Below are 16676 nucleotides of genomic sequence, written 5' to 3'. Positions count from 1 at the left end.
ACTTGGTCTGCCTGAGGGAACAGAAATTTTATGTGGTCAGTGTGTCCCCCCACTCGCACCCTATCCACGTACCTATGCCCCATGTATGTCCATGTTATCATGTAATTCCCTTCCCGTGCCTGTCATAATAATGCCCCTGCATTTCCGTCTAATGTTAGCATGTCAGTTATTAGGCCTTCCATGAATGAAACGTTAATTCTGCACTAAGGCCTACGTTGCCAATGCATTTACATGGTACACGTTTAAAAATCGAGAAGCACACGTTTTTTGTGGCACAGCCGAGCCAGGCCCTGAATTTAGGCTCCGAGCCTCTTCTGACTCTGGAAAGCTGCAGTTTAGGTATGCATCCCTGACCTCTCCCTTACTCCCTGCTCAACCGAGAGGTGCCCGGCCTGGCCTGCCTGCCAAGACGGTATTTTGCCTACAGTTATCTGCTCAGCTCCGCAAAAACACATTCCAGTCTAGTGAAAGAGGTAAACATTTTCCGCCTGCAGAGCATAGGGCCTAGCCTTCCTGTCTCCATGCAAGTGATTTACTGAACCCGTTGCCATAGTAGGCCCATGGCCCCCACGCAATGCACGAAGAAATATATGCACACACTAGCATTTAGTGATGAACAGCCTTTACTCGAGAGACCTTTACTTCAGACAATACATCCTCCAAACACAAGATATCAGATATGCAAAAGGTGCAGGTCGTTCTGACATCCCAGACTCCAGACTCCTCTACTAGTGCTAAAGTCAGCCCCCCAGCTCTTCCCAGTTACACGTCAATTTCACGTCATAACCAGTTGTGCGCACATGTAGGGTAAAGGTTTCTGCTGACCCTGCAGACCTCCTCTATGCATCCACCCACCTATGACACACGCACCTATGACTCATCAAGTGAACACCCACGTGTACGCCTCCTTACACGCCCTCTTTTACGCCCATGTGTTCTTATCTCTCTTTTTTCACTTGCTCCGCCTGGAGTGTTCCGCCTACTCTATTCATTGCAATTGTATGGTTTTACTATATATAATGTGTGATGTTAATAAAACGTTAGATATCCCTTCCTGAACCTTAGTGATGATGGAACCCGATTCTCAGTGACTCGAGTCATTCGAATTAAAGCCCTTTTGACTCAGATACCACGGACTCTGCCTCTCATTTTATGAGCTATCCTTATTCTTTATTAATGTATAGAAACTACGTCCGGGTAATTTTATTTACCACATAATTCTGGCGCCCGAACAGGGACGAGTCCCCTTCCCCACGCGCCGGCGATGTAAGCGCAGCCCCCTGACCCCTTCTATAGCCGTGACGGATTTATTGTGTGCACATCCGCGGGATTTCCTGCCAACTCCCTCAGGCCCACGGAGGAGACGGAGACTGCGACCTGGCATCCACACGAGGCGGTGAGGATTGCGGACCATCCCGACCAGAGCCCAAGCCGAGAGAGCAAGGTCTGAGGTATCCCGAGGCCCACCTGTTCCGAGGCGCATGCGCAGCAGTAGCAGTAGCCATACCAGAAGCCGTAGCAGTCCAGTCCAGTATCGAGTTCCTGAGGCCTTCAGTTTTGTTTCCCGGTGAGTACCGTTGTTGGGAATGCATATAGACGGGTTCATTTATTTGGACCCGGTCAAGACGGGTCTGGGTACACAGATCCGGTAAAGACGTGTCCATTTAGGTGGATGCGGTAAGGACGTGTCTCTTTATGAGACCGGTATGACTGTACTGTTCTAGCAGTGCATCCAGTAAACGAGGTTTATTTTAGGATTTTTAGGATTGTGTTGTTCTATGTACTAGTTAGTATCTGTTTTTAATGTTTTAATGTCGTGGTATGAATGATTGTTTACAGTCTATTATTGTGCTTATTGTGTTTTTGTTCAAGCTAGTTCAAACATGCCGCTGTTTTCGAAATTACGTCAGATAGGGACCAGGAAAGGGATACTCGAATAGGCAGTTCCCGTCCCGCCTAGGGACACTCCTGGACATTTTATGTACCAAAAGCATGGCCTAGATGCCATACTGTACTTAGATTTATGGGTAGATTACACGAAGGATCTGGAAGAGAAATATAGATGGCCTGTCTCAGGGACATGGGATGCTGATTGCATCATGAGAGTAGAGGAAGCACTGTGGAAAAAGAAAGCTAGACAATCCCAGAAAGGTGCCATAGAGTTGTGGCGTAAAGAAGCGCATAGAAAAACAGAGAAAGAAATCCACAAGGCAGAGAGAAGTAGAGAAGCATCAGAAAAGGCCAAAGAAAAAGAGCTAACAGAAGAAGGTGAACGGGTTAAGGCAGAACAATTAGATAGACAAAGAAATGCCCTTATTAAAGGCATGTATCCCCTCCTTGCCGAGGGCCTACCCAAAGTGACCCCGGAAGTACCCAGTAACTTGCCGCCACCACTGATCCCGACTAAACTCCGTAGTCATAAACAGACCGCAGCGGACATTTTTCTTTCCTCCTATTTAGACGACGCTGCTCCAGAATATGTAAATGAAGATTTACCTCCTCCTCTCAACCCTAATAATCCTCCTGCCACCCTCCCTACCAATCCTTTTCACCCATCACCCGTAGTACAAGATCAACCCGCATTACCAGCGGCAGCGCTGGCAGTAAAAGTCGACTCAAGCCTAGGCGACTCAAGTCAAGGAGCATCGGGAGGGGGGCCCTCTAGAGATATACTGCACACCCCACCACCAATAAAACGAACACTACCAGATTTAGCGCTACAACACACGCCAAAACCAATGACATTAGCAACCCTTAGACAGTCCCTCACTGATTGTATATATGATCCAGTACCGGGTGAGGGCACAATGCTCATATACTCAATACGTTTAAGACTTGTTGCAGACTATTTGATTACTCTACCAGGCATGAAGGAACATTTAGACAGAATATACCACTTCATTAGAACGGGGGAGGGACCAGAAAGTATACATGAGGCCATGGCAAATAGAAAAGTGGAGCTTCAACGCATGCTTTTACAGTTTTTGGTTAATTGTTTGATCAGGGAACGAGACCAGCCAGATAAAGAAGTAACTAAAGGTATGATGAATTGGAGTGACAATATAGCTGTTGGTAAACATGATACACAGAATAGAGTAGAAAGCATGTACAGGAAAATTCGTAAAGAAATACTTGAGATACACAAGAAAGAACAGGCCGAGAAGCAAGCTGAGGAGGATGACGAAGTCTCAGAGGACAATGATGCAGTAACAGAGGAAATGAATAAAATGAATTACGTAGGTAGGGCAAGACCGTTTGATAGACCCATACGCCTAGTTTACAATAAACGTTCCCTCTCTCCAATACCAGAACGATATTCCCTCGAACACCTATTCCAAGCTACTGAACATGCACTGAAAAAACGAGTAGGGAGTAGCGAACTTAGTACTATGCATGAACAGGAACTAGCCCGGTCAGCAGTTCAATGGGCTGGCAATTCTAACATATATAAGGATGACATAGTAGCGCAAACATTTCTGAGTCTTCCTCTGGAAGAACAGCGTTTAGCTGGTATTTACATGATTCAACATCTCATCACATTGTACGAGAGTCAGCATTCTGATCCAGGACCCTTGTATAAATTATTGGACGATTTACTCCTAGCAAGATGGAGAGGCTTAGGCACCGAATTAATTAATGTCATTCTAGATCAACGACATAAGTACTTGACTTTTCTGACCCCGCACTTGATTCCTGCTCTACACCGAGAAAGAAAGACCTTTTACATAGACAGACAGAATCCCCTACGAGAGGTTCATCTCGTTAGAACTGCAGCGGGTGCGCTTCAACGAGTATTCGTTTACGCACCATTGACGAAAATGGAATTATTGGAAATGAAAAAATTACTGCCCTGTCACGATAAAGACCCAGCGGGGTTCCACCGTGAATTAAAAGACATGCTCCGCATGGGGGAGTATACATACGCTGCTACGAATAAAATGTTGAAAGTACTGTTACCAGCAGGCATTTACGAAAAACTTAAAGAAAAAGAGTGGGAGGTGGGAGAGAAAAAGATTAACTGGACAGAATTAGAAGACGAAGATAAAACACGAACCCCTGGTACTGGTCTCGGGGACAGAGCTAAAGAATTACCCGAGCTATTGATACAGGTTTTGCTGAGATTATTGACTACTAAAAAGGAAGATTGGGATGCTATTTCAGCCTGCAAACAGAAACAAGACGAAGATACTAGTGATTTTTATTCTAGATTCGAAAAATGTTTTCTTATTAATAGTGGCCTGAAGACAAGTAGTGAATCGTACCCACATCTTTTTGTGACCAAATTAGTAGAGAAGTCCTTACCACAGATCAAAAATAGAGTACTGAAGGTTGAGAGTACCTGGCAAGCAAATAGCCCTTCCCAAATGTTACAAATGTTACAGTACCACCAGAATCGAATTAGAGAAGAACAAGAACACGAAAAGAGACGCATGAAAGACACGAAAATGAAAGTACTAGTTGCTCAATCAGTTCCAGCCGATGGCCAGAAAAAGGGCGCGGCACCTGTCAAAGGGAACTGTAACTACTGTAAACAGCCAGGTCACTATATAAATGAATGTGCTGTCCTGAAACACAACATAGCTACAGGCAAGACGAAAGAAAGACCACGTCCTCCTAGACAGGATCACATCCCGCAGAACACGCAAACTCCACAGAATGCGCAACAGACAGTAGCTGTACCCCAACCCATTGCTGACACACAACATGTCACACAACAAATGTACCAGTATGCACAGTCAGACTACCCAGATTATCAACAGTACTCATGAAACAGCCTAGAGAGGGAGGTTGGCTTGCCCCTTATCGAGGTTCCTGTAGATCAAGAGGGTCCCTATGTACATAGTCATGTATTGGGGAAAGACAGAAAATTTCTGATTGACACAGGGGTGAGCAGAACTACCATCAGTCATGACGAGGTTCCAGGGGCACCCCTCCCAGGCTAACAGAATATTTCCCTGGGATTTTCAGGAAAGCCTATTCTTAACGAAGTGTCAAAGCCAGTTTCCCTAGAAGTTGGTCCATTATCCCACACTACAGACTTGTTGCTCACGAAGTCATGTCCAGAAACCCTGCTTGGTATAAAGACATTGAAAGAACTAGGAGCAGTGATTTGTTGTTCTCCGGAAGGAGTGAGATTGTTTTTACGTGATTTTAAAGGACATTATGTGTTGAGAGATTTTGACCCCAGACTCCAGAATGTACCACAGCATTTATGGGCACAAGGTCCGACGGATGTAGGTTATATGCACATTACACCATACCGTGTCACACTCAAGCAAGGAGTTGTACTGCCACGAATCCGACAATACAAGTTGCCACCTGATGCTGTAGTTGCATTACTGAAAATTGTTGACAAACTCATAGCACAGGGAGTGGTTGTTGAAACTGACTCAAATATATGTAATTCTCCTATCATTCCGATTCTTAAACGAACTGACCCAAATGCACCACCGGTTTACAGATTAGTGATTGACCTCCGAGAACTGAACAAATGCATAATACCCCAGTACCCAGTGGTCCCAGACATTTCTTCACTATTGACTACAATTGATTCCGAAGCGACGTTCTTTACTGTAATCGATCTCAAGAACGCCTTCTTTAGTGTCCCGATCCATCCGGAGAGCCAATACCTCTTCGTATTCTGTTTAAATGGCCGAAGCTTCAAATTTGCGAGAGCTCCTCAAGGGTTCACAGAAAGCCCTAGTATTTACAGTCAAGCATTGAAAAGACAACTAGACAGTATTCACATGCCTACTGACACTGCACTGCTCCAATACGTTGATGATCTTCTGATCACAGCACGGACAGAACGAGACTGCGAACGTGCATCACTGACAGTCTTATACTTCCTGGCAGAAAAGGGGCACAAAGTGTCCCCTTCAAAGTTACAATTCTGTGCACAGCAAGTTGTGTACCTTGGTCACTTGCTGTCCAAGAGGGGTAGACAGTTGACACCTGACCGCATTCAGTTAATTGCACATCTTCCACAGCCAAAGACACAAAAGGAAGTACGGGCCTTCATTGGCCTCACTTCTTACTGCAGACAATGGATTCCCCAGTACGCATATCTAGCCAAACCACTCATACAGTTGAGAACACAGGAGGCAGCGACTTCGACTGTCCTCCCTTGGACTCAGGAACATACACTTGCATTTGATGAATTGAAGAAAGCCCTATGTCAAGCACCAGTTTTAGCGACACCAAGTTACAGCAAACCTTTTACACTTTTTGTCACTGAACGCGATGGCACAGCATTATCTGTCCTCACACAAGATCAGGCAGGAAAGCACAAGCCTTGTGCTTACTTTTCTAGTACATTGGATCCAGTGGCCCAGGCTCTGCCTGCGTGCCTAAAATCAGATGCAGCAACAGCTCTAGCAATCAGACAAAGTGATTCCATAGTGTTAGGACATCCCCTGACAGTACAGGTTCCACACTCAGTGGAAGTTCTCTTGAACAGGACACAGACACAGCACCTGACCATAGCAAGACTGACAGGATATGAACTGACATTGTTCCAACCACACATAGAGATCAGACGTTGCAATACTCTAAACCATGCTACACTTTTACCCTCGAGCACAGCAGACCCTACACCACATGACTGTGTGGATGTAATTAACACAGTGACTAAGCCAAGACAAGACTTGACAGACATTGCATTACCCGACCCAGACCTGACACTTTATGTGGATGGTTCATGTATGAGAACAAGCACAGGAGAGTTAGTGGCCGCATATGCAGTGACCACCGATACTGAAGTCATAGAAACACATCGTATTGACACCCTGTCAGCCCAAGCAGCAGAGCTCGTCGCTCTGACCCAAGCCTGTATACGAGCCAAGAACCTGAAAGTAAACATATACACAGATTCACAGTACGCATTCGGAGTCGTTCACGACTTTGGTGTTCTTTGGCAAGAGAGAGGTTTTCTGACCTCCCATGGGGCCAAAATACAGCATGGTCCCCTCATTCAAGCTCTGTTAGATGCAATACACTTGCCTACAGCCATAGCCATCATGAAGTGCAAAGCACATAAGAAAGTCACTGACACTATTTCCCAGGGTAACGACCTGGCAGATCGAACAGCTAAACTTACAACCCAGACTCAAACAGATATTCCAATTGACACGACAAAGACAGAAGTATCATCACTGACGAATTGCATGACAGTCAGGGATCCCTCACAAGATGTACTCGAAATACAGACACATGCCACTCCAGACGAAATCAAGAATTGGACTGAACAAGGAGGGGTCCAGACAGATCAGGGATGGATGACAAAAGGCACAACCACGTGGTTCCTCCCTGACTCCATGGTTAAAGCTATCATTAATACAGCACATAGTCCAGCACATTTAGGAGAAAAAGCCATGTTAGACAGTATACAGAACATCTGGTTCAACAAGCATTTACGTGCAGCAGCGAAACAGAAAGTGCGTACCTGCATGATCTGTTGTCGGTTTAATCCAGGCAAAGGCATTCCCGTGGAACAAGGGGGATTTCATCCTCCTGATCACCCTTTTGAAGTCCTCCAGATGGATTATATTCAGATGGACAGATGTCGAGGATTCAAGTATGTCCTCGTAGTAGTATGCGCGCTATCTAGATGGACAAAAGCGTACCCAGTCCCAGATTACACTGCTGTGACCACTGCCAAGCAGTTGGTCCGTGAATTCTTCCTGCGATACGGCTTGCCCCGTGTCGTGTACTCAGATAATGGACAGCCATTCTCTTCTGAATTGATGAAACAAGTATCTCTCCTGTTAGGGTACCAGTGGAAATTCCATTGCGTACGACACCCAGAGGCAGCTGGTCTCGTAGAGAGACACAATCAGACTCTCAAAACAAGGTTAGCGAAGGTCTGTGCAGAAAAAGGCGTGGATTGGATGGTAGCCTTACCGGTTGCCCTCTTTTACATGCGTATGGTAGCTCATTCCAGAACCGGATTATCCCCGTACGAGGTGGTTTTTGGTAGACCGCCAAATATGTGGGGTACGCCTATGCCACGAAAAATAACCGATGTTGACAGTACTATGTTGACAGATTACCTGGCTTCCTTGATGTCTGCACTACTTTCTTGTCGTTCACAGGTTGCAGCAGCCTTCCCGGACAACACCCAGGTGAAGACTCACGCAATTGTTCCGGGAGACCTGGTGTGTGTTCGTAACCTCGACCGTTCAAGCCCTCTGGAGCCCCGCTGGCGCGCGCCCAAATTGGTCTTGTTGACGACGAGGACCGCCGTCAAGGTCGAGGGATGAAAAGGATGGCTCCACGCCCATCACGTGAAACGTTTCCATGGACTTGGTTCAGTAAAGGACTCTGAGAACTGTCCCGAGAACATTGACACTAAACTCCCTTTGCTAGAAAGGACTCCGCAACAAGAATATAGACAGAAGTTACGGTCTAGTAAGTCAGACAGCGTTTAATTGTTTAAGTCCCCCTCGGGTGAAGCGGTTAGACAGGTTCCTGACATGTATAAGATCGTAGACCCAAATAGCCAGAGAGATAGGCAGAAAAAGATGAAAGAGAAGTACTGCAAAAACTTACGCAGTAGATGCATAGTAACTCTGATCATTATGTTTTTCCTAAGTATATCAATTATATGTATAAGCTTGACGCTACATGTTTTCTTTCCTCCTGTTGGTTCAGATGTACATTCTTCCTTCAATGACACTGTAGAGCACACTTTCAGTGACCTGCCACCCCATGAATTGTCATATCGACTAGCACTGCGCAACAACACTTTAATCCGTATGTTACACCATTCTCACCAGACCAGCAATGTAACGAATTGCTGGGTATGCGGCCGACTCCCACCTTATCAGAAAATGAAGGGAGTTCTGCCCCTCTTTCCTTATCCGTTTTCGCACAATGGTTCGTGCGGAGCATGGTTTGCTTTAATGTCATCACTAGACAGTAAGTCCACAGTTTCCCAGGGCTATTGGATATGGGGAGACCTGAATACAGTTATGAATAAGGCATGTTTTCCAGACGAAGACAGTCTTCCCCAAAGGAAAGGGACCGATCTAGAAAATGAAGTGTACGAACTAGGGAATGTTTCCCTTAACCTCATGATTCTGAACGTCCAGTCCGAGACCAATACAGGTTCACCGTTTATAACAGTCTTACCAGTGAAAGGTGAATTATGCGTTAGGAAAAATGGTTCAGTACACCTAGGACACAGTGAGTGTAATACTGTGGTCGAATTCAGTGATAAAGGAAAGTCTACTTTCAAAGCTTCCCGCCATTCCTATTTCATTTGTGGTCAGACAGCTTATGTACGTCTGCCCTTAGACTGGGGTGGAACGTGTTATATTGCGTTCCTACTACCACCTGTTTTTCTAGCCCCATCCCATTATCATCGAGATTCCCAACTCGTACATGTAAGACACAAGAGGGAGATCAAGTCCCCAATTGTCGATCAGACTGAGACAGCATGGGAGCAATATACAGATTTCAATAAAGGATTCTTTTTCTTTGTAGGTCCCGTCCAAAACAGTAAATTAATACGCAAATTAACCAGAACTTTGGAAGCAGTAGTGAACGAGACTACTTTTGCCTTAGGAAACTTAACCGAAGAGCAGTCTGCTATGAGACTTGTTGTTCTTCAGAACCGCCTTGTTCTTGACGTCATCCTGGCCGATAGGGGCGGAGCTTGTAGAGTGATCGGCTCCAGTTGTTGTGTGTTTATTCCTAATAACGCACCATCAGTGTATGCAGCAATAACAAGGCTCCATAAGATAGCTCACCAGATACACCAGAATCCAGGCACCTGGACTTGGTCCGGTTGGCTCTGGAGTGTGATATCAGCCTGGGGATGGAAAGTGTTGTCATTCCTAGGAATAATACTGCTCATATTATTCCGTTGCTGTCTCTGTCTGCAATGTGGCCCAGCGATTTGCGGCCTGTGTGCCACTGCTTGTATTCCCCGTCCACGTTCACGTTCCCGTGCACGAATGAAAAAAGACGAGCAAATGATGCTACATGAACAAATAGATGGTCTCATGAAAATAGATGTATCCTAAAGGGCGCAGTAGGGGACAAGGAGGTAATGAGGAAACAGAAATTTTATGTGGTCAGTGTGTCCCCCCACTCGCACCCTATCCACGTACCTATGCCCCATGTATGTCCATGTTATCATGTAATTCCCTTCCCGTGCCTGTCATAATAATGCCCCTGCATTTCCGTCTAATGTTAGCATGTCAGTTATTAGGCCTTCCATGAATGAAACGTCAATTCTGCACTAAGGCCTACGTTGCCAATGCATTTACATGGTACACGTTTAAAAATCGAGAAGCACACGTTTTTTGTGGCCCAGCCGAGCCAGGCCCTGAATTTAGGCTCCAAGCCTCTTCTGACTCTGAAAAGCTGCAGTTTAGGTATGCATCCCTGACCTCTCCCTTACTCCCTGCTCAACCGAGAGGTGCCCGGCCTGGCCTGCCTGCCAAGACGGTATTTTGCCTACAGTTATCTGCTCAATTCCGCAAAAACACATTCCAGTCTAGTGAAAGAGGTAAACATTTTCCGCCTGCAGAGCATAGGGCTTACCCTTCCTGTCTCCATGCAAGTGATTTACTGAACCCGTTGCCATAGTAGGCCCATGGCCCCCACGCAATGCACGAAGAAATATATGCACACACTAGCATTTAGTGATGAACAGCCTTTACCCGAGAGACCTTTACTTCAGACAATACATCCTCCAAACACAAGATATCAGATATGCAAAAGGTGCAGGTCGTTCTGACATCCCAGACTCCAGACTCCTCTGCTAGTGCTAAAGTCAGCCCCCCAGCTCTTCCCAGTTACACGTCAATTTCACGTCATGACCAGTTGCGCGCACATGCAGACCTCCTCTATGCATCCACCCACCTATGACACACCTATGACTCATCAAGTGAACACCCACGTGTACGCCTCCTTACACGCCCTCTTTTACGCCCATGTGTTCTTATCTCTCTTTTTTCACTTGCTCCGCCTGGAGTGTTCCGCCTACTGTATTCATTGCAATTATGTGGTTTTACTATATATAATGTGTGATGTTAATAAAACGTTAGCTATCCCTTCCTGAACCTTAGTGGTGATGGAACCCGATTCTCAGTGACTCGAGTCATTCGAATTAAAGCCCTTTTGACTCAGATACCACAGACTCTGCCTCTCATTTTATGAGCTATCCTTATTCTTTATTAATGTATAGAAACTACGTCCGGGTAATTTTATTTACCACATGCCACAGAATCAAAAGCAATATATATTATTAAGGAAGATACACCAGTGTGTAAATCACAGACACAGAGACAAGTCTGTGTCACCACATTCTGTCCTAATTCTAACAAACTTAAGAAAGTCATTGGACAAAATTGGCATTTAGTGAAAAACTTGGACACCAGCTTACAGTCACCCCCATTTTTTGCATAAAAAAAGAAAGCAGTATTTCCAATCACGTGGTTAGGGCAGCAGCCCCCAAAGAGGTACAGCCAACACTAAGACATCTAATGGGCCTGACCCCCATTATTGGTCATCACAAATGCGGAACATGTGTGTGATGTGATCTCACAATGGAAGGCTCACTATTTCAACACAGGGGAATCTCTTGGAAACACGATTCCTTTATAATTACAAATCTAAATATGTCATCCACGGAGTATTATGCCCATGTGGACACCTTTACATCGGCAAAACTAATCAGGAAATTCGCCACAGAATCTCTCAACACAAATCTCGACTTAAGAACTAAGTCGAGACTGCACCCCTGGTTAATCACTGGATGAGACAATACCATCTAGTTAGTGATCTTAAATGGACAGTTATTTCTAAAGTTGAAAGAGATCCTCGTGGAGGGGATTTAGAGTTAAAACTTTCCCGAAGAGAGGCCCTTTTGATCGTCAAATTTGACACGGCTGTGTCAGGTCTCAACGAGCTATCAGAAATTTATAAATTGTAGATAGTTACACTATTCCAGGTCGTTTTTTGTGGTTCTGGCCCTTTTGTTCATTCAAGTATGCCCAGTAATACCAGTCTTTTAACGCTTGCTGAATATTCCCTGTCCCTCTGTCTGGTCGTTTCAAGGTCCTAGTACCCCAGCCTTGGATGCCCGTTACATTACCCTTCCCACATGAGCTCCACTATTCATTTTCAATTGATTGCTGTACCTTCTAAATCAATAGCATTCGAGCTACTTGGACATGTGTCAATTGTAGTGACACAATATTGGTCATCCTCTGTAAAGGATTTGACCCGATCTATTACTTATTTTGGAACTCCTTAATAGCGCCTGATTGTGCGTGAGGCACTCAATTCAGTTTCATATTCATTTGTGCAAATACTACTCTCTCGTGCACGCATTGATTCGGACTACATTACCCAATATTTCGACTGGGTACGCCCACGCTGCATTTTGCTACGCTGACTACTAATATTATACATATCTTCGAATTATGGATATTGAGAGGCTGTGAGTTGGTCATTTATATAATTTGTTACAATCTATGCATCGAAGAACGGTCACGATTGTATCAACATTTATGGCCGAGCTAATGTTTTCCAACATATGGATTCAACACGCATGCTCCTAACTTGGACTACATTACCCAGCGATCAAGGCGGGTGCGCACGCGTATTCGCTGTAGCGTCTTCCGGTCTGGATCTACACCGGGACACGGTTCTCCCCCTGTTGCATTGCTGCATACTCGGTAAGTGAAACTGCCCGTTAAAGCAAACTATACCGGGCCTGTGTGCCTCCCGACAAGCCTTTCACACCACTTCTTTGTGCTTTTCAGCCTGGCGACTCAATCTCCGCCTGTCCGTCTTCTGAACTTAAAGAATCTCTTTGCCCGGACGCACCCCTTGGTGTTTTGATGGTAAGAGACTTCCCGTTTTTCGTTCAACGACCCAGTGTTGCTTTATGACCTGGTTCTGACCTATTACAGGGATTGATCTTTAAACTTTATACAGCCTATTCGTTTTGTCATCTTTTTTCCTTACGACCTTGTCCTTTGATAGGTCACCTCGGCTCTCATGGCACCAGTGCCTAATTATTGAATATTATGCACCACCAGGATACACGGTGGACTTTACTGAGGTAAGCCGCAAGTGAACATGAATTGATCCTGAATATAGCAGGTTAATTAATGGGTACAATCTCTACAGTTTCTATTTCTCTTTCCTGTTACCCTTTCCACTCTGTTTTTAGGAGCTCCTGTTCATGAATGTTTCTTATTTGCTAAGCTCATACTGGTAAGCTGGAGTTTCTTTCTTAAAGGTGTGGTAGTGCTCATTTGGTTCTTTGTTTGGAGTTGTCAGACACATGGTGTTTTTTTGTTTCTTTCTACCGAGTTGATTGGCCCTGAGGAGAATCCCAAAATCCATAGGGATTCGAAAGGCGTAGGCAGATGGGTCTGCTAGTTTTGCCCTTTTGCTAATCTACTTTTGCATTTGCACTGGCAATAATACACCCAAATTTTGTTGTATATGTTTATATTTAGTTATTTAACTGAATCAGATAAGGTGTATCTTCCTTAATAATATATATTGCTTTTGATTCTATGGCAGACCAAGTACTGTACATATTGGTGCATACATTCTCCAGTTTGTTTGAGTACAATGTTTGAATGAATGAATGTGAGACGTTTGATTGTGATATGATTGAAGATTTATGAATGATGGTATGTGTGATGTTTTAGTTCACTTCCGTGTCTTTATTTCCATTGTTGTCATATAAATTTGTCTGAATTGTATTTTGAATCTTTAAATCTCTGCAAGTAAAATATTTTTGAAGAAACAGCTATTAAATAGCACACAGATGTATTGAACTGTAATCTATACATTTGTTACCAATTTTTTTGCTTTAAATATAGTATCAGTACTGGCATTCTCCTTTGTTGTTTATTATACCAGGCTCAGCCTTACTGATTAGAGCCAGCCCTTCCTTTATTATTAGTAACTTCTAGAAGTGGCACTTCCACACTAGACACAATCATGCCGCACATATCATCGCGCAGCATTCGATCACACGAGTCCGCACATACCAAACTCGAGCTTGCACTCCCCACGCATCAGGAACTAACATGGACACATACATTCCCCATCCCTTCCTATGGGAGGGCAGGCCAACCTTACTACACGCACGCACTTTACCCTGGGACACAGTGGTAAAGTGCGCAGAAACCAAAAATCACTACCACCAATTCACCTTAATAAGCAAAAAGTTCATGGGTGAACCTGCCAGAAGGGCCAAGTCCAACACAAGGCAAGTAGCGTCAACGTCGGCAAATGTAACACTGCCAGTCATGGATGATGTTTTTGCAGCATGGGGCTCTCCGCAAACGCTAAAGACTGACAATGGCCCACCGTTCTCAGGAGAAGAGTTCAGAAAGTTTATGAGTACCTAGGGATCCGACATCGGAAAATAACACCTTTGTGGCCACAGGCAAATGGGATGGCAGAAAGATTCATGGGAACAATCAAGAAGGCGGTACAACAAGCTAAAATAACGCAGATATCGATAGGGCAGGCACTATGCCAGATACTAAGGGACTACAGGAACACACCTCACAGCTCAACAGGATGATGCTCTGCCGAGCTCGTGCTAGGACGATCGAGCAGGACAAGGCTACCGCAGATGGAAATGACGCCAAGAGAGGAGCTAAGTTGCATAGCTGCCAAAGACGAAGAAGCAAAAGCGAAAATGAAGGCGTACGCAGATCAAAGGAGGCATGCCACTAAAGTGAAACTAAAAGAAGGTGACACAGTGGTAGTGCGGCAAAGACAAGTGAGGAAGTCAGATAGAACGTTGTCAAAGGATCCGCTGACGGTGACAAAAGTGAGAGGACCTATGATAATGGCATCATCAGGGCGGTATCACATCACAAGAAACAGCTCGCACTTCAAGGAATTGAAGACAAAAGAAGAAGAACAGCAGGCACCAGCGCTGGAGGAAACTAAACAGGAAGAAGGTGCACAAATGGACTACGGAGAGACACGGCCGAGAAGGGAATACAAGAGAGACTGATTGAAGAGATGTAAAGTGACCAGGCGCTCTGAGGATTTCTCTCTCTCTCTCTCTCTCTCTCTCTCTCTCTCTCTCTCTCTCTCTCTCTCTCTCTCTCTCTCTCTCTATCGTTACTTCTCTACCATTGACCACAGGCAGCGTCACACAAAATGTTTGTTTGCAACAAAGGGGGAGATGTCGTGCCTAGACAGTGGGCACTAGGACCTCGGGTCAGGAGTGTGGGAAGGGGGACACAGGACACCACTTCTGGTCAGGGGGCACAGGAGAGCACGATGACCAGGGCACAGGGCGGACGCACTGTAACGCCGCTGCAGGAATAAAGAATAAAGGTACCTTGTAACTGATCGCGGACTCCTGTCGTGACTGGGGGTCTGCAAACACGACACAGTTTAGCACTGAAGCCTGGATGCCAAATTGACAATCAAGCTGAGAAAGAAGTGATTGTGATCAATGGTGTCAAGCAATGCATGAGATCTACAAGCACTAGGAAGCAGGAGCCGCTCCATCCAGCACCCAGGAGACATCACGAGTACTGTTCATAAGGCGCTCTCAGTACAAAGCCCGCAATGAAGCCAGACTGGTGTGTGGTGTAGAGGTTTTCAGTGTTGATGAAAACAGTTAGTTGTGAGAAGGTACACTTTTCCATTGCATTACCCTACTTTGGGAAACTGGAAAGTAATTGTTTAAAACCTCCAGGTTGGTATTAGGATTTCTAGCAGAGGTGTAGTTAGTAGTGGTTAAACACTGGAATTGCCTGCTTCATGACATTTGTGTACAGATGGATCTTCTTGAATTCAAAAAGAAATAAAAACACTTATTTTCGAAATGCAGGCTCCAAGCAGTAGGAGTAATTTGCATATTTGTCATCATTATGGTTCTTTATTAGCTCCAAGAAGCTTTTGGGTATTGAAGCACTATGTAAATACATTCAGTTAGTGCTGTTTATAGCAAGTCCATTGTCCACTTTTACTCCTAGATTCTTTGCCGCAGAAGTGGCGGCGGAGGGAGGAAACATAGCCGCCGGCCACCAAGACTTCCAACAGGGGTCCGGGGGACAGCCAAAAAAGAGAACCTCAGATTTGTCCGAGTTACATTTAAGATGATTCAGTTGGAACCAAGAGAAGACGGCCCCTAAACAGCTCTTAATGCTCTCTCCGTTAAAGTCAGCTTTCTCATCACATGTGAAAAGAAGCTGTGTACCGTCGGCGTACGATACAATCCGGGCACTATAGGACTCCGCCAGTGCCACCAAAGGGGTAATGTAAACATTAAAAAGAGTGGGGCTCAGGATTGACCCCTGAGGAACTCCCACCTCCAGTGGCGGCACTAAGGATGAGTACGGAGGGGCCCAGATTGTTTGTTGGCAGTCCGATAGAAAAGACTCGAACCAACTAAAAGCCGTCCCCCTCAAACCAATCTCATAGAGTCTTAAAAGGAGACAGTTGTGGGGGACGGTATCAAAAGCCGCCGAAAGATCAACCATCACCAGCTTCGCCTTTCCTCCGGCATCCAAGACCTCCTTAATGGATTCCGAGACCTCCAACAGCGCTGTTTCCGTGCTCATATTTGCACGGAACCCGGACTCGGTATGGTCGAGGATGTCATGTGTCTCTAAAAAATTAGAGAGGGAGGAATGAACATGTTTTTCCACGACCTTAGCAAAGGC

This window comes from Lissotriton vulgaris, chromosome 1_2 (genome assembly GCF_964263255.1).
Source record: "Lissotriton vulgaris chromosome 1_2, aLisVul1.2, whole genome shotgun sequence".
In the NCBI taxonomy this organism is placed as follows: Eukaryota; Metazoa; Chordata; class Amphibia; order Caudata; family Salamandridae; genus Lissotriton; species Lissotriton vulgaris.
The sequence above is the reverse complement of the archived record's forward strand: the minus strand, read 5'-3'. Positions refer to the sequence as shown.